Source organism: Bos indicus, chromosome 1 (assembly GCF_029378745.1).
Source record: "Bos indicus isolate NIAB-ARS_2022 breed Sahiwal x Tharparkar chromosome 1, NIAB-ARS_B.indTharparkar_mat_pri_1.0, whole genome shotgun sequence".
Lineage (NCBI taxonomy): Eukaryota > Metazoa > Chordata > Mammalia > Artiodactyla > Bovidae > Bos > Bos indicus.
The window spans coordinates 95,160,445-95,180,309 of NC_091760.1; the positions used below are offsets into that span (position 1 = coordinate 95,160,445).

At 39.6% G+C, this 19,865-nt stretch overlaps 1 protein-coding gene across 8 annotated transcripts in view; it reads right to left on the bottom strand.

Annotated features, from left to right (window-relative positions):
* Nucleotides 1-445, bottom strand: part of ECT2 (epithelial cell transforming 2) — a 60,336-nt gene extending 59,891 nt beyond the window's left edge. The window contains exon 1 of one of the 8 annotated variants that reach the window (XM_070791825.1): nucleotides 271-438. The gene's annotated coding sequence lies outside the window, so the exon portion shown is untranslated. Of the gene's footprint in view, nucleotides 1-270 lie in introns of all 8 variants that reach the window. The other 7 variants (XM_070791849.1, XM_070791842.1, XM_070791830.1 and 4 more) reach the window with 7 other exon arrangements.
* Between the last annotated feature and the right edge of the window lie 19,420 nt (nucleotides 446-19,865).

Sequence of the window (19,865 nt, forward strand, 5' to 3'; positions counted from 1 at the left end):
CTTTGCCCAGAAACTCTTTCGGAAAAAATATCCAACCCGGCAAGCGATGACGAAGCATAGCAGCCAGGATGACCTCCAGTTCCCACTCCGCAACCAGGCCCCGCTGTTGGGAAGACGGCGGGGTGGTTTCCAGAGCCGGGAAGCCAGGGCTGGGTGCTCCGGAATTCGCGGTCACCGGGGCGGGGCCGTGGGACACAAGCACAGCGGCCCACTGCTCTGGGGACGCCGGCCCACTCCCACCTCCGCCACGCGCACCCACAGAGCCCTCACCACTCGCAAAGGACGCCCTGGAAGTTCCACCTTTTCAAGCACAGGTCCCTCTCACCGTTACCGCCATTCCTCGCCGGCCGCGGCCACAGCCAATTCAAAAAGTGAGTCACTCTCTCTAAAAGTCATGCCGATTGGCGCGTGATGTCAACCTCCTTCCCATTTGCTGGAGTCTCCAGAGGGGCGGTGATTGGCCGCTGCGCACCTCCCCGCAGACGCTGACGGATTGGTCGAGCGTGTGTTTCAAATAAACCCAACGGCTTCGACGTCAGAACGTCACAAATTTGTAGAGAAGCGCCGGGATGCGACCGGTAGGTGGCGATAGAGGCTCCTGGGTTTCTGTGGGAGTGATTAGCAGGTGTGTCTGAGGCTACCGCTTGTTTACTCAGTAAACATCCCGTTTCCTAGGGAGAGGTTGAGTGGATTTTCTGTCCCCTCAGCTTTTTTTTTTTTTTTTTTTAATGGATTACGCTCTGCCAGATCCCTTAAATGTAATCTGCGCCTTGACAGATGAATTTTTCTTCAGTGGTTCCTGTGAGTTGTAAGATTTTTCTGCCTGTATGCTTCCGGCTTCAGGAATTTAAACGTGGGTTAAGGGGTTTAGAGTTTGGTAGTTGTCTTGGTGTCCAGGACATGGGAACTTGGGGTTTCTCCAGCTGGACTTTCAGAAGCCGCTTATTTATATCCTGACGTATGTAAAGCACTGTGCTCTGGTCTAGGGAATTTCACGTATGATTAGAATAAATTCTTAGTGTTTCTAGCACTTTTTAAAATAAATAAACTTGCATTTGAACAAATGTAAAACTATGGCATGAGATTCTAGAATTTTCTGAAGCCAAAGTAAATTGTTTCTTGCTGCACCCGCTCTTCCTCGAGGTCTTTTGCTGCTTTCCTCTGACGTCTAGCCAAGTTTATCATTTTTCCTATAATTCCTATTGCTATAATGAAAATCTAATTTTCTTTGTTTTCTGTTAATAAATATAATGCTCTGTGCCACAGTCCCTTAAAAAAAACACACCTCCCAAAGGTGAGTTTCGCATAGTTTCAACCTATTTGCTGGTTAAATAAAGGCAGAAAGGAGAATCCGTTGCTAGAATATTAAATTTGGACAAGAGAAGGAAAACATACTTTGTAATGGAACACTTCCTGACATCTCAAACAGATCCTCAGTATTTAGAATTTTTCCTAATTTTGTCAGGCCACTTTAGAATGCCTGAAAAGCATGTAATGCATTCCACAAAATGAGTGAAGCAGTGTGGTAATTACTGGTTTCCTTCTTCATAACTGAAGAATATTTACCTTCAGCCCTCCACTTAATGCCATAATAACCATTACAGCAAGGACTTACCTGGCGGCTCAGTGGTAAAGCCTCTGCCTGCAGTGTAGGAGACACAGGAGACACAAGTCCAATCTCCGGTCCGGAAGATTGCCTGGAGAAGGAAATGGCAACCCCTAGAGAATCCCATAGACAGAGGAACTTGGGGGGCTATAGTCCTTGGGGTCGCAGAGTTGGGCTCCATTTGAGCGTGCCCGTGAAGGTTACGGCAAAAGCAAAGAAAAACAGTCACTGAAATTTCATGCACACACACACAATTATTTCACTGTGGAATGTGCTTTTGTGTTTAAACAGGCGTGGAAAAACAGATCAGATTAGATCAGATCAGTCGCTCAGTCGTGTCTGACTCTTTGCGACCCCATGAATTGCAGCACGCCAGGCCTCCCTGTCCATCACCAACTCCTGGAGTTCACTGAGACTCATGTCCATCGAGTCAGTGATGCCATCCAGCCATCTCATCCTCTGTCGTCCCCTTCTCCTCCTGCCCCCAATCCCTCCCAGCATCAGAGTCTTTTCCAATGAGTCAACTCTTTGCAAGAGGTGGCCAAAGGACTGGAGTTTCAGCTTTAGCATCATTCCTTCCAAAGAAATCCCAGGGCTGATCTCCTTCAGAATGGACTGGTTGGATCTCCTTGCAGTCCAAGGGACTCTCAAGAGTCTCCTCCAACACCACAGTTCAGAAGCATCAATTCTTCGGCACTCAGCCTTCTTCACAGTCCAACTCTCACATCCAAAACATGACCACAGGAAAAACCATAGCCTTGACTAGACGAACCTTTGTTGGCAAAGTAATGTCTCTGCTTTTGAATATGCTATCTAGGTTAGTCATAACTTTCCTTCCAAGGAGTAAGTGTCTTTTAATTTCATGGCTGCAGTCACCATCTGCAGTGATTTTGGAGCCCAGAAAAATAAAGTCTGACACTGTTTCCACTGTTTCCCCGTCTATTTCCCATGAAGTGATGGGACCAGATGCCATTATCTTCGTTTTCTGAATGTTGAGCTTTAAGCCAACTTTTTCACTCTCCACTTTCACTTTCATCAAGAGGCTTTTGAGTTCCTCTTCACTTTCTGCCATAAGGGTGGTGTCATCTGCATATCTGAGGTTATTGCTATTTCTCCCAGCAATCTTGATTCCAGCTTGTGTTTCTTCCAGTCCAGCGTTTCTCATGATGTATTCTGCATATAGGTTAAATAAACAGGGTGACAATATACAGCCTTGACGTACTCCTTTTCCTATTTGGAACCAGTCTGTTGTTCCATGTCCAATTCTAACTGTTGCTTCCTGACCTGCATATAGGTTTCTCAAGAGGCAGGTCAGGTGGTCTGGTATTCCCATCTCTTTCAGAATTTTCCACAGTTTCTTGTGATTCACACAGTCAAAGGCTTTGGCATAGTCAATAAAGCAGAAATAGATGTTTTTCTGGAACTCTCTTGCTTTTTCCATGATCCAGTGGATGTTGGCAATTTGATCTCTGGTTCCTCTGCCTTTTCTAAAACCAGCTTGAACATCAGGAAGTTTACGGTTCACATATTGCTGAAGCCTGGCTTGGAGAATTTTGAGCATTACTTTACTAGCATGTGAGATGAGTGCAATTGTGCGGTAGTTTGAGCATTCTTTGGCATTGCCTTTCTTTGGGATTGGAATGAAAACTGACCTTTTCCAGTCCTGTGGCCACTGCTGAGATTTCCCAATTTGCTGGCATATTGAGTGCAGCACTTTGACAGCATCATCTTTCACACACACAGGCACACAGCTATTTCACTGTGAAATGTACTTTTGTGTTTAAACTAAGGTGTGCCCAGCATTCCAGAAAGCCTTCAGACTGAAAAGATATTAACCTAGTGAGGAAAGAGTCAAACACAACTAAGCATAGACACAGTGAAGAAAGCAACCTATTTCCTCTGTGTATTGCTTCCTGTTAGGCTTTGTACACAAATTTATGATTCCCTACAATGTATTACCACACAAATTGTATGCTAGCCTACGAAAAGTTATACATGATTTTTTTGGCCCCACAACATGTGGGATCTTAGTTCCCCAGCCAGGGACTGAACCCATACCCCTTGTATTGGAAGTACAGAGTCTTAACCACTAGACTGCCAGAGAAATCCCTATATTTGATTCCTTTTAAGGGATATATGGCAGTTTGACTAGCAAATATACAGGCACTATGATGTTCTAATATTTCCTAACCTTGTGACATCCTTTTCATCTCCTAGGCACATAACTGCAGGCAAATAACTAAACTTTCTATGCCTCAGTTTGAGTTTTTATAAAAGGGCACTTACCTCATTACTGTTGTTGTGAGGATTAAAATTTGATATGTATAATTAAAACATAGTCTTAGGAACTAAACAACAACAACAAAGCATATAATAAACATTCAATAGGTGTTAACTGTTACTGTTATTTTTACTGCTACTTTGCTGCTGCTGCTGCTGCTGCTATTACCACTACAGTTAACTCACCTGAGGCCCTATAATTACCTTATGGGACTGATGTTTTCTACACTACCTTCTCAACTCTGACCACTGGAGCAAGGCTCCTATGTTTCTGTTCCCTTTGCCTCATCATTTCCCCAGCCACAAATCCTGCCACCTACCAGACCAAGCTTCTCGTAGCAAAGACCTTCATCACGTTCTTTTCCTACCAGAAAGAGGACAGTCCTTCTTCCACACCCAACCTGATCTCTCTTCTAAGGGAAAGCTTGCAATGCTCATGATGTCTCCTCTTGTCTGGAAGATAAGGCCATCTTGCTGCTGGCCTTGGCCAGGCTTCTGTCCCCTTCCAAGGCAGGTCCCAGCCAAGATTTTTTTATGTGAAATGTGAGTCTCTTCCTTCAGGTACCTTCACTGGAAATGTAGTTATTGAATGCATATATCAAGGGGACAAAACTGTTTACAGTACAGGATAGATAGATCAAAATGAGAACTTCCTTGAAAGGATAGACCATTTAAAAAATTACAACTCCTAAGATGCTGAATGAACAGGTTTCAAACAAAAAACACTGCAGAAATTGAATTAATTTAAGTTCTTAGTATATTAAAATGTGTGACATTTTCATCAAGCAATAAGATAATTTCTGAGGTAGGGACATGAAATGTAGAAGATAGAACTACTGAAATTCTTCCTTTGGAGGATCAACTTCCCTACCTCCGTCTCTGAATTGAGTGACACACTGGACCATCTTTCCTGACTCTAATCTTATACGTTTTTACTTCAGTTTATCCCCTCCTCTTTGTGTATAATTTCTTTCTTTCCTTACTCCCTCCCCTACCCATCTCCATCTTCTTTTTTCATCAGTACTCCTTCAGGGCAGCAGAGAATGGGGAGTTAGAAAAATTAGTTTAGAATTATGGAATATCTTTCTCCACCCTATACTCCCACACACACACATCACAAATATCCACATTGCCCATGCCATCACTCTTCAAATCAGAATAAACAAGATTTCTCATAGTTTTCTGGTTTGCTTTGATCTGCTAATAAGAACTAGTATATCTAAAAGAAGTATTAAATTTGTTGCAATAAATGGGCAAAATTTGTTGCAATAAATGGGCAATATTTGTTGTGATGAACTTTGTTTCTATTACCTAAAGGTGTGATGAAATATGTTACAATTTCTAGGTTTTATTTTTAAGTATGAAATGTCATCAACCAATAATACTATTTTATAGTAAATTTCAATATTTCATTATACCATAACTAGATATTGTAATGGCACACAGAACTCATGTAATTGTTTTTCTCCTGTATTGTCATACTTTTCCCCTCAAAGCATTTATGACATACATCAGTTCAGTTCAGTTCAGTCGCTCAGTCGTGTCCGACTCTTTGCGACCCCATGAATCACAGCACGCCAGGCCTCCCTGTCCATCACCAACTCCTGGAGTTCACTGAGACTCACGTCCATCAAGTCAGTGATGCCATCCAGCCATCTCACCCTCTGTCGTCCCCTTCTCCTCCTGCCCCCAATCCCTCCCAGCATCAGAGTCTTTTCCAATGAGTCAACCCTTCGCATAAGGTGGCCAAAGGATTGGAGTTTCAGCTTTAGCATCATTCCTTCCAAAGAAATCCCAGGGCTGATCTCCTTCAGAATGGACTGGTTGAATCTCCTTGCAGTCCAAGGGACTCTCAAGAGTCTTCTCCAACACCACAGTTCAAAAGCATCAATTCTTCGGTGCTCAGCCTTCTTCACAGTCCAACTCTCACATCCATGCATGACCACTGGAAAAACTATAGCCTAGACTAGACGAACCTCTGTTGGCAAAATAATGGCTCTGCTTTTCAATATGCTATCTAGGTTGGACATAACTTTCCTTCCAAGGAGTAAGCGTCTTTTAATTTCATGGCTGCAGTCACCATCTGTAGTGATTTTGGAGCCCAAAAAAATAAAGTCTGACACTGTTTGCACTGTTTCCCCATCTATTTCCCATGAAGTGATGGGACCAGATGCCATGATACTAGTTTTCTGAATGTTGAGCTTTAAGCCAACTTTTTCACTCTCCACTTTCACTTTCATCAAGAGGCTTTTGAGTTCCTCTTCACTTTCTGCCATAAGAGTGGTGTCATCTGCATATCTGAGGTTATTGATATTTCTCCTGGCAATCTTGATTCCAGCTTGTGTTTCTTCCAGTCCAGCGTTTCTCATGATGTACTCTGCATATAAGTTAAATAAGCAGGGTGACAATATACAGCCTTAACGTACTTCTTTTCCTATTTGGAACCAGTCTGTTGTTCCATGTCCAGTTCTAACTGTTGCTTCCTGACCTGCATACAGATTTCTCAAGAGGCAGGTCAGGTGGTCTGGTATTCCCATCTCTTTCAGAATTTTCCACAGTTTATTGTGATCCATAGTCAAAGGCTTTAGCATAGTCAATAAAGCAGAAATAGATGTTTTTCTGGAACTCTCTTGCTTTTTCCATGATCCAGTGGATGTTGGCAATTTGATCTCTGGTTCCTCTGCCTTTTCTAAAACCAGCTTGAACATCAGGAAGTTTACGGTTCACATATTGCTGAATAGCTATATATAAAGACACACCAGGTACAGATACAAAGATTCATTTTCTCTAAGAATTTATCATTTAAGATTTTTGTTTCAAAATCTTTAATGAGTAGCCATGGAATTCTGTACTTTCCTGAAGTACAGTCATTAACATTTTCCAATTAAAATGTCATATTTCCAAGTTGGTTTTAATATAGCATCTTCTAACCTGTCATCTCTGCCTGTGAAATAAGCTTTAGAAATTATAATCACTGTGATACAGACGAAGTTATTTTATACACTTCAATAATCAGTAATTAGGATATGAATCATTGCTTTATTTTTGTGAATCATTAGGCTATAAATCACTTGAATAGATTTGCAAGACTATACAAATTTACCACTTAAAGTTTCACTTGAACAAATAGAATTAGCTTTCCTTGATGAAGCAAGAGGTTTCTAAATATGATGAGGCAATTTTTTCAATTATGTAATTTGGTTAGTAAAATTTTAGTGGAAAAAGAAATCTCAGTTCACTAGTCTCATTCTTTCTTTTACAAATGAATATTACAAAGGCCCACAACATAAAGCTTATATTCCTTTACCACGGTCAGGTAACTAGTTAATGCCAAAACCAATATCAAAAATTTTATTTCTATTAAGCTATTTTGTCTTTTATTAAATTAAAGATACTAATACTAATTTATATTTCACATTAAACTTAAAAGTTGTTGTTTAGTCACTAAGTTGTGTCTAACTCTTTTGTGACCCTATGGATTATAGCTCACCACACTCCTCTGTCCATGGGATTTCCCAAGCAAGAGTACTGGAGTGGGTTGCCATTTCCTACTCCAGGGGATCTTCCCCATCCAGGGATCAAACCTGCATCTCCCACACTGGCAGGTGGATTCTTTACCACTGAGCCACCTGGCCAGCCCAAACTTAAAAGTACCAATATCTTTATTCATACTGCTTATATATTTTATTTTTGAATACATTAAGATGCTTTCAGTCCCATAAGAGCCTTGTTAGTCATGTTCACCAATGTATTGATCTGTAGCACCTAGCAACAGTTCCTGGCTAATAGGATGTTCTCAAAAGTTATTGCATGAATAGCATTGTAATTGATCTCCAAGAATCCATACTGCCTTCCTCTAATTAATTATCCAGTCTGCATTCAGAGTGACATTATGCAAATCCAAACTCATCAGATCACTATCTCCTTAAAACCCTTCGATCCTACTAGGACTACATGACCTGACCTCTACTCATTTCCATGATCACTTTCTTCCTCTTGAGTTCTATTCCCACCTTTCTTCTCAAGGATTTTTGCATCTACTCTACTCTCTACCAATTCCTTTAATCCTCATTCTTTTAATTTAGAGTAGGTGACTTCTACTCACCCTTTTAGCATTTGTTCACTTACTATTCCCTGGAAGGTCTTTTCTCACTACCCACACCTTCAGAAGCCCCATTATACAGCACCCAGCACCATGACTGTCTCTTTTGTGATACTTACCCAAGATGTGATTATTGGATTTATGTCTGTCTCCTCCAGGATCTAACCTACTTCAAAGGGAAAATGTCTTTTTGTTCAACATTTTATCCATGTGCTTAGCACATAGAAGACACTAAATTAAATATTTGTTGAAATAACAAGTAAATGAATTAATGATTGAATTATTTTTATTATAAGATCAGTGATATCTTTTCTAAAACTAATAAAAAGGGTTTCTTTTCTTTATTTTGGCCATGCAACTTGAAGGCTGTCAGTTCCCTGATGAGGGATTGAACCCAAGCCACAGCAGTGAAAGCTCAAAATCCTAACCACTAGACCACTCCCCTAAAAAAAGCTTTCTATTATTTTTATTCCAGTTCAGTTCAGTTCAGTCAGTCGTTTCCAGTTCTTTGCAACCCCATGAACTACAGCACACCAGGCCTTTCTGACCAACTCCCAGAGTTTACTCAAACTCATGTCCATTGAGTCAGTGATGCCATCCAACCATCTCATCCTCTGTCATGCCCTTCTCCTCCCACCTTCAATCTTTCCCAGCATGAGGGTCTTTTCAAATGAGTCAGTTCTCCCATCAGGTGGCCAAAGTATTGGAGTTTCAGCTTCAGCATCAATCCTTCCAATGAATATTCAGGACTGATTTCCTTTAGGATAGACTGGTTGGATCTTTCAGTCCAAGGGACTCTCAAGAGTCTCCTCCAACACCACAGTTCAAAAGCATCAATTCTTTGGTGCTCAGCTTTCTTTATATTCCACCTCTCACATCCACACATGACTACTGGAAAAACCATAGCTTTGACTAGACGAACCTTTGTTGGCTAAGTAATGTCTCTGCTTTTCAATATGCTGTCTAGGTTGGTCATAGCTTTTCTTCCAAGGAGCAAGCGTCTTAATTTCATGGCTGCAATCACCATCTGCAGTGATTTTGGAGCCCAAAAAAATAAGGTCTGTCACTATTTCCACTGTTTCCCCACCTTTTTGCCATGAAGTGATGGGACTGGATGCCATGATCTTCGTTTTCTGAATGTTGAGCTTTAAGCCAACTTTTTCACTCTCCTCTTTCACTTTCATCAAGAGGCTCTTTAGTTCTTCACTTTCTGCCATAAGGGTGGTGTCATCTGCATATCTGAGGTTATTGATATTTCTCCCGGCAATCTTGATTCCAGCCTGTGCTTCATCCAGCCCAGCATTTCTCATGATGCACTCTGCATGTAAGTTAAATAAGCAGGGTGACAATATACAGCCTTGACGTACTCCTTTTCGTATTTGGAACCAGTCTGTTGTTCCATGTCCAGTTCTAACTGTTGCTTTTTGACCTGCATACAGGTTCCTCAAGAGGCAGATCAGGTGGTCTGGTATTCCCATCTCTTCAGAATTTTCCACAGTTTATTGTGATCCACACAGTCAAAGGCTTTGGCATAGTCAATAAAGCAGATGTTTTTCTGGAACTCTCTTGCTTTTTCAGTGATCCAACAGATATTGGCAATTTGATCTCTGGTTTATCTGCCTTTTCTAAATCCAGCTTGAACATCTGGAATTTCATGGTTCATGTACTGTTGAAGCCTGTCTTAGAGAATTTTGAGCATTACTTTACTAGCATGTGCTGCTGCTGCTGCTAAGTCACTTCAGTCATATCCGACTCTGTGCGACCCCATAGACGACAGCCCACCAGGCTCCCCCGTCCCTGGGATTCTCCAGGCAAGAACACTGGAGTGGGTTGCCATTTCCTTCTCCAATGCATGACAGTGAAAAGTGAAAGTGAAGTCTCTCAGCCGTGTCTGACTCTTAGCGACCCCATGGACTGCAGCCTACCAGGCTCCTCTGTCCATGGGATTTTCCAGGCAAGAGTACTGGAGTGGGTTGCCATTGAGTGCAATTGTGTGGTAGTTTGAGCATTCTTTGGCATTGCCTTTCTTTGGGATTTGAGTGAAAACTGATCTTTTCCAGTCCTGTGGCTACTGCTGAGTTTTCCAAATTTGCTGGCATATTGAGTTTAGCACTTTCACAACATCATCTTGAAATAGCTCAACTGGAATTTCATCACCTCCACAGCTCCACTGGTGATGGAGGAATTCTATGGAGGAATTCCATCACCTCCATAGCTTTGTTTGTTGTAATGCTTCCTAAGGCCCACTTGACTTCACATTCCAGGATGTCTGGCTCTAGGTGAATGATCATAGGTGAGTGACCACTCCCCTAAAAGAGGTTTCTATTATTTTTACTTTAATTCATATTTGTGACAATTTTTCAGGAAAAATTAAGCAGCATATTTCCACAATTAATAAATTTACAAAAGGATAAAATAATTTATGTCTTTAATTGACAGTTGAGTAAATTACCAAAGAATAGAATAATTTTTATACCATATTTAGTCCAGCTATGAATGGATAAGAGTTAATATTAATTGTATGAAACTGATCAGATAAAATGTGCCATTGTTTATTAACATAGGCAATTATCCATGTCAAAAATTCAATTTTCCTGCTACCTACACTTTCATACATTATACACTAATACTTATAAATTGCCTCTTCCATACTATCAACTGACTTGTAAACATCCAAGTTATCCCAAAGTGATTCTGTCTTCATTTTAGTTTTGACAGTAACTCCATCTCTGTAGGGTAGTATTTACTACGACAACAATTTGAATACTTTGATTATACTTAGAAATCTTTTGTTGCTGCTATTTAAATGAATGGAAAAAATTTAATTGCAATTCAGTTGAAATAAAAATGGAACCTATGCCATCAAAAAATTGTGGATATTTGGCCTCAGTTGGCATAAACATTTAGCATAAGCAGATTTACTGTGGGCTTAATTACATAGAGGGAAAATTACATGTAAGAAATAATAGAAATGCATTGGAAAATATTTTAAAGGTGAGATCGTGTTGTGATATTCAAGTGCATAATGCAACTATATATAAATCCCATGCCTACAAAAAAATTAACATAAATGAAATATACAAAATGTTGTTAATATTTGTATCTTGACTGTTGCATTTAGGGAGATTCTTTCTCTCCTTTTTTTTTTTTTTTTGTACTTTTCAAATTTTCTATCATGAGTGTTTTAGTGGACAGTTGTTTTCCTGGCTGTTAAACCCTTCCTTCGTAAAAATAGTGATTTCTCTTTCAAGGAATTCCTCATTGAATATGGTTTTAATGGGAGGTAATGTTTGTCTGTTACCATAGAGTTGAGTGGAGCCATCCTCTTCCCATGATTAGAGCTCAGTCAATCTTATGCTTTCTCAGAGGACTTTGAATTTTTAGCATGTGCTAAAGATATGGAAGGGCTTCCCTTGTGGCTCAGATGGTAAAGAATCTGCCTGCAATGCAGAAGACTTGGGTTAGAACCCTGGATCGGGAAGATCTAATGGAGAAGGGAATGGCTACCCACTCCAGTATTCTTGCCTAGAGAATTCCATGAACAGAGAAATCTGGTGAGCTACAGTCTATGGGGTCGCAAAGAGTTGGACACAACTGAGAGACTAACACACACATACAAACATGTGGAAAGGGTTAAGGATCATATATTCTAATAGCTTCAACAGTGTGCAGAGCAGATTCTTTGGGTACAGTAATCTTGGCTTATGTTTCCACTGCCTATATCTCTGGAGCTCTCTAGCTTCTGCCCATTTCTCAAGGCTAACCATTATACTGATTCTGTGAATTTGCAAAGTAAATTAAATCCTTTTTTACTTAAAGATACATTTGGTACCAAGTTCCAGTGAGGATGTGCAGTAATATGACCTCTTATACATTGCTGGTGTGGATGTTTCTTACAAAGTTGAACACAATTGCCAAAAGACCCAGTAATACCAGTCTTATGTATGAGAGTTTTGAGAGTCTTTTTTTTTTCCCACTCTCAAGATTATAGCTTATTTATTACTTCAGATAACAAGATAGTATGCATATTAGGGAATCTTAAAATTCAACTCTGGAGTTATACACTGTCTAGTACTTTTGCATTGAATGTTAACTCCCCAAAAAATCTCTAAACACCTGAAGGTCCCACTAGAAACATAAACCATGGTAATTAAAAAATTGACATTTAATTTATTCAATATTTAGTATTTACATAATGAAGCCAATGGTGATAAAGAAATAGTAAAAAATAAACTTTAATAAGCAAAGATTTATATTCTTACAATGTGCTAATTATCATAATTGCATGTAAAAATTAAAACATAACAGAACTTTCTGTTACAAAATTCTTAATCATCTGAGTTGTAGTCATTACTTGCTAACAATTTACATGCAACATCTGTTAGTACTGATACTTGATTTTTTCCCCCAAGAAAGCGTGAGTAGATATTTAAGAGCAGACATTAATTTACTTGTGGACAGAAAAAAATAAAACTGTATTTAAGATTAGTATTGGGGACTTTCCTGGTGGTCCAGCACATAAGACTTTGCACTCACAATGCAGGGGACCCAGTTTCAATCCCTGGTCAGGGAACTAGATCCTGCATGCTGGCACAACTAAGAGCCCAAATGCTGAAATTAAAGGTCGCGCATGCCACAACTAAGACCCAGCCCAGTCAAATAATAATAGATTTTTAAAATAATCTTAAAAAAAGACTAGTACTCATCACTAGCCTCTTCTCTATAGAGTGATAAAAATTGTAAGACCAAAAAAATCCCAAGATGGAGTTGCCTAAGCAGAGAGAATCATGCATGGCACAGCTGAAAAAAATCTTGGGACTAATCAGACACACATCTTTTATCTCTCCTTCAATGATGAGGAGTGGGTTTGCCATCAAATTATAACAACTGCAACAAGTAAGTGGCACCAGATGTGCAACTAATTAAATCTTGCAAAATACTGAGATGGGAAGGAGTGGTCAAGAGGAGGAACAGTTTATATATCATTCAAACTATATACACCATAGGGCTTCCTGGTGGCTCAGACGGTAAAGAATTCGCCTGCAATGTGGGAGGCCTGGGTTCAATCCCTGGGTTGGGAAGATCCCCTGGAGAAGGGAACGGCTACCCATTCTAGCATTCTTGCCCAGAGAATTCCATGGGAAGAGGAGCCTGGCAGACTACAGTCCATGGGGTCACAAAGAATCAGACACAACTGAGCAACTTTCACTTTCATATACAGCATACTGGAATGAATGAAGCTCATCCCAAACTGGCTGTGAAACAATTAGACCTTTATTATTTAATAGTTAAAATTATAACAAGTGCAATAATACAATAGATTTATATAGGAGGCAACATCCAAGCAATCTTATATTATTTACTGTGTTGCTTCAACTTAAAGATAATTTTGCTAAATATATATCTCAACTGAGCGCTATATACAAAATATCCTAACAGATACAGATATTTACCTTTGGTGAGTTAAAGACCTTTTGGTGACTTCTGTCTGAATTGCAGGCAGAATGCTACATGTACACACACATATGGAAAAACTCAACCTGAAGTAATCCAAAAGGTGTGCATGGGAGGAGACTTTGAGGAAATTTTATTCAAAATCGCTAAAAACTGGAAAAAAAACCCAAGTGTATATCATTAGTGAATGCATAAAAAGGAAATACAAAACCTGGGAAAATAATCAGCAGTTTACATGCAACAAAATGGATGACTCTTACAAGCATGATATTAAGTGGAAAAAAAAAAAAAAAAAACAGAAAAAACATGTTGTATGACTCCATTGATGTGGCATTCTGAAAAAGACAACGATAAAGGGACAAAAAATATATCAGTGGTTGACAGGGCGAAGGGGTAGGAGTTGGTCTACTGCAAAATGGCACAAGAGAACTCTGGGATGATGGATGGAAGTACTCATGTCTTGATTTGGTAGTAGTTACACAAATGTATGTCTTTGCCAAAAGTCATGAATTTTACTATACTGAGTAATATTTTAATAAACATGACTTTTAAAAAGAACCAAATGGAAATTTTGGCAAGGAAAATAAAATACCTAAACTAAACAATTAACAGGGTGGGCTAAATAGTAGATTATGATTAATAATAATAATAATGGGCTAAATAGTAGATTACCCCTTCTGCACTAAGTAGAATGATGAGCTTAATAATATAATGGAGTCAGTCAACTTGAAAATAAATCAATAAAAAGTATCCAATTGTAAGAACAAAGAGAAAATTTTTGGATAAACAATGAGAGTTTTTGGAACCTGTGGGAAAGTATAACATATAATTGACATCCCAGAAGGAGAGAGATAAAGGGGGAAAATAATTTTAAGAAACAATGACCAAAATGTTCTCAAATTTGACAAAAGACATAGCTTTTGCCAGAAGAAAAAGTTTCTATTTCAAGATGAATTAAGATAAATACAAAGAATGGCTTGCATATCATGGTCAAATTGTTGAAATCCAAAGAAAAGGCAACATCTTAAAAGCAGCCATGGGGGAAAAAAGACACATTACAAATAAGAGGACAACAATTTGCAAATAATACTGACTTCTCATTAGAAACTGTGGAGACCAGGAGATCAGTGGTACAACATTAAACAAATATTGAAAGAAAAAACTTAGTAGTTTTTAGTTTTAGTTTTTTTAGTTAGTACCCAAATTCTATATCCAGTGAAAATATCCTCCCAGAATGAAGGCAAAATAAAGACATTTTCAAATAAAGGAAAACTAAGAATTAATTGCTAGCACACTGACATTACAAGAAATGCTAAAGAAAGTTTTTCAGGCTGATGATTCTACCTGGAAACGTTAATCCTCAGGAGGAAATGAAGAACTTTAAGAAATGGTAAATAATTGAGTAAATGTAATTGAAATCTATTTATTTCTTTAAAACACATATAACTTCTTAAAACAAAAATTATAGCCTTTTCTATAGGGTGAAATAGAAATGAAATATACATATAACAACTACAGCATAAGGTAAGGCAGGAGATAGTGGACTTTCTTGGTGGTAGGGTGGATAATGATCTTCCTGCCAAAGCAGAGGACTCAGATTTGATTCCTGGTCTGGGAAGATTCCACATGGCACAGAACAACTAAGCCTGCATACCACAACTACTGAAGCTGATGCACCTAGAGCTTATGCTCCTCAACAAGAGAAGACCAATGAGAAGCCTGCACACCACAATAAAGGGTACCCCCCACTGTCCACAACTAGAGAAAGCTCACGCACGGCATATTAAAAAGCAGAGACGATTACTCTGCCGACAAGGTGTGTTTAGTCAAAGCTATGGTTTTACCAGTAATCATGTATGTATGTATGTAAGAGTTGGACCATAAAGAAGGCTGAATGCCAAAGAATTGATGCTTTTGACCTGTGGTGGTGGAGAAGACTCTTGAGAGTTCCTTGGACTGCAAAGAGATAAACCAGTCCATCCTAAAGGAAATCAGTCCTGAATATTCTTTGGAAGGACTGATGCTGAAGCTGAAACTCCAATACTTTGGCTAACTGATGCTAAGAGCTGACTCATTTGAAAAGACCATGATGCAGGGAAAGATAGAAGTCAGGAGGAGAAGGGGATGACAGAGGGTGAGATGGTTGGATGGTATCACCAACTCAATGAACATGAGTTTGAGCAAGCTCTGGGAGATGGTGATGGACAGGGAGGCCTTGTGTGCTGCAGTCCATGGGGTCACAAAGTGTTGGACACGACTGAGAGACCAAACAACAAAAATACACACAGCAGTGAAGACCCAGTACAACTAAAAATAAATTATATTTTTAAAAAAGAAAGACAGGAGATGGTAAATGAACTCATATGGTTGCAAAGTTTGCACATGTTGTTTTAATCTGTTTAGGCTGTTAGAACAAAAGTAACAGAGACTGGGTGGTATATAAATGGCAGCAATTTATTGCTCACAGCTCTGTAGGCTGAAAGTCCAAAATCTGGGTTACAGCATGGTGAGGTTCTGGTGAAGACCTTCTTCCAGGTTGCAGACCTCTGATTTCTGACTGTATCCTCACATGGTAGAAGGGGTAAGAGATCTCTCTGCAGTCTCTTTTTTAAGAAAAACAATCCCATTCATGAGGGCTTCACCCTCATGACATAAGCACCTTCCAGAGGCCCTACATTCTAACACTATTACATTGGGCATTGAGATTTTTACATATGAATTTTGCAAGGATGCAAACATTGAGACCATAGCACATGTTATGTGAAGTAGAGTATGAAAGTTGACTATATACTGTAATCCCTAGAGAAAACACTAAATTAAGAATTCAAAGAGGCATAAGTAAAAATGCAAAGAGGCAAAGAAAAATTGGGAAATCCCATGGACAGAGCAGGCTCGTGGGCTGCAGTCCATGGGATTGCACAGTAAGTCAGACATGACTGAGCAACTAAAACAACAAAATTCAAAAACATTGAAACCAGAAGGAGGCAGGAAAAGGGGAAAGAAAGAACAAAAAACTGACAATCAAAAAAAAAAAAGTAATAAATGATAGATCTAAATCTGGAAAATTTAAACAGACACTTCACCAAAGGATGCAAACTAATGGTAATGACCAAGATGCACATAAAAAAAAAGTGCTCCGTGTCATTAGTCATCAGAGATATGGAAATAAACATCAAAATGAAATAACACTATACACTTATTAGAATGTAAAAAGACTGATAAATAAAAAAGACCCAGATTCCCCCACAGTCTCTCTCTCTCCCATCAGGAAGCTTCCACAAGCCTCTTATCCTTATCCATCAGAGGTCAGACAGAATGAAAACCACAGTCACAGAAAACTAACCACACTAACCAAGGATCACAGCCTTGGCTAACTCAATGAAATTATGAGCCACACTGTGTAGAGCCACCCAAGGCAGACAGGTCATGGTGGAGAGTTCTGACAAAACGTGGCCCACTGGAGAAGGGAATGGCAAACCACTTAGTATTCTTGCCTTGAGAACCCCATGGAAAGTATTAAAATAGGCAAAAAGATATGACACTGAAAGATGAACTCCCCAGGTCGGTAGGTGCCCAATATGCTACTGGAGAAGAGTGGAGAAATAACTCCAGAAAGAAAAAAGAGATGGAGCCAAAGCAAAAACAATACCCAGTTGTAGATGTGACTAGTTATGGAAGTAAAGTCCAATGCTGTAAAGAATAATATTTGCATAGAAACCTGGAATGTTAGGTCCATGAATCAAGGTAAATTAGAAGTGGTCAAACAGGAGATGGCGAAAGTGAACATCAATATTTTAGGAATCAGTGAACTAAAATGGACCAGAATGGGCGAATTTAATTTATTTGACCATTATTATATCTACTACTGTGGTCAAGAATCCCTTAGAAAAATGGAGTAGCCCTCATAGTCAACAAGAGTCCAGAATACAGTACTTGGGTGCAATCTCAAAAACAACAGAATGATCTCTGTTCATTTACAAAGCAGACCATTCAATATAACAGTAATCCAAGACTATGCCGCAACCACTAATGCCAAAGAAGCTGAAGTTGAATGGTTCTGTGATGACCTACAAGACCTTCTAGAACTAACACCAAAAAAAAAGATGTCCTTTTCATCATAGGGAACTGGGATGCCAAAGTAGGAAGTCAAGAGATACCTGGAGTAACAGGCAAGTTTGGCCTTGGAGTACAAAATGAAGCAGGGCAAAGGCTAACAGAATTTTGCCAAGGGAACACATTAGTCACAGCAAACACTTTCTTCCAACAACACAAGATTCTAGACATGGACATCACCAGATGGTCAGTACTAAAATCAGGTTGATTATATTCTTCACAGACAAAGATGGAGAAGCTCTATACAGTTAGCAAAATCAAGACCAGGAGCTGACTGTGGCTCAGATGATGAACTCCTTATTGCTAAATTCAGACTTAAATTGAAGAAAGTAGAGAAAACCACTAGACCATTCAGGTTTAACCTAAATCAAATCCCTTACGATTATACAGTGGAAGAAAGAAATAGATTCAAGGGATTAGATCTGAGAGATGGATTGTTGGATGGCATCACCAACTCAAGGACATGAGTTTGAGCAAGCTCCAGGAGTTGGTGGTGGACAGGGAAGCCTGGCGTGCTGCAGTCCACGTGGTCGCAAAGAGCTGGACACGACTGAGTGACTGAACTGAACTGAAATAAAAAAGACTGATAATACCAAATTTTGGTGATGATGTGAGAAAATCACACCAACCATTATTGGTGGATATAAAAAGCGCCAAGCTCTTTGGAAAAAGATCTGACAGTTTTCTACCAAATTAAATATGTGCCTACCCTATGACATTAATACTTAGGAAAAATCAGTACATCTGACCACAATAAAAGATTTGTATAAGATTTTTCATAGCTTTATTCATAATGTCCCCAAACTGGAAACAGCCCAGGTGTCCATCAGAGACTGTATAAACAAACTGTGGTATATTCATACAAGATAATATTATTCAGTAGGTAAAAAGGAATGATTTGCTGAATCCCACAACAATATGGATATCTGACACTCAAAATCATTATGATAAGTGTAAAAAAGCTTCACACAAAAGAAGAAAGCTCTTTATATAAGGTTTAAGAACAGTAAAATCTAATCTGTTCTGGGAAAAAAAATCAGAACAGTGGTTATCTCTTAGGGAATGGCTGCTGCTGCTGCTGCTAAATTACTTCAGTCATGTCCAACTCTGTGTGACCCCATAGACAGCAGCCCACCAGGCTCCCCTGTCCCTGGGATTCTCCAGGCAAGAACACTGGAATGGGTTGCCATTTCCTACTCCAATGCATGGAAGTGAAAAGTGAAAGTGAAGTCACTCAGTCATGTCCTACTCTTCACAACCCCATGGACTGCAGCCCACCAGGCTCCTCCATCCATGGGATTTTCCAGGCAAGAGTACTGGAGTGGGATGCCATTGCCTTCTCCATTAGGATATGGAGATAGGGAATAATTGGGGAGGGGCATGATGGCAGTGACAATATTCTGTATCTTGATAGCAGTTTGAGTTTCAGATATGTTTGTTAAACTCAATATATACTTGAGATTTGTTCATTTGTACTGATGTCAATAATTCACTTTTTTTTTTTTTTTTTAAATGTACTTATTTATAGTGAAAAAGTTGGCTTAAAGCTTAACATTCAGAAAACTAAGATCATGGCATCCAGTCCCATCACTTCATGGCAAATAGATGGGGAAACAGTGGAAACAGTGGCTGACTTTGTTTTTCTGGGCTCCAAAATCACTGCAGATGGTGATTGCAGCCATGAAATTAAAAGATGCTTACTCCTTGGAAGGAAAGTTATGACCAACCTAGAGAGCATATTAAAAAGCAGAGACATTACTTTCCCAATAAAGTTCTGTCTAGTCAAGGCTATGGTTTTTCCAGTGGTCATGTATGGATGTGAGAATTGGACTATAAAGAAAGCTGAGCACCAAAGAATTGATGCTTTTGAACTGTGGTGTTGGAGAAGACTCTTGAGAGTCCCATGGACTGCAAGGAGATCCCAACCAGTCCATGCTAAAGGAGATCAGTCCTGCGTGTTCATTGGAAGGACTGATGTTGAAGCTGAAACTCCAATACTTTGGCCACCTGATGCGGAGAGCTGACTCATTGGAAAAGACCTTGATGCTGGGAAAGATTGAGGGCAGGGGGAAAAGGGGATGACAGAGGATGAGATGGTTTGATGGCATCACCGACTCGATGGACATGGGTTTGGGTAGACTCTGGGAGTTGGTGATGGACAGGGAGGCCTGGCGTGCTGCGGTTCATGGGTTCACAAAGAGTCGGAAACAACTGAGCAACTGAACTGAACTTATTTATTTGACTGCAGCATGTTTTAGTTGTGGCACGTGGGATCTTTATTGTAGCTTGGGCTCTCAAGTGGCTGTGAGG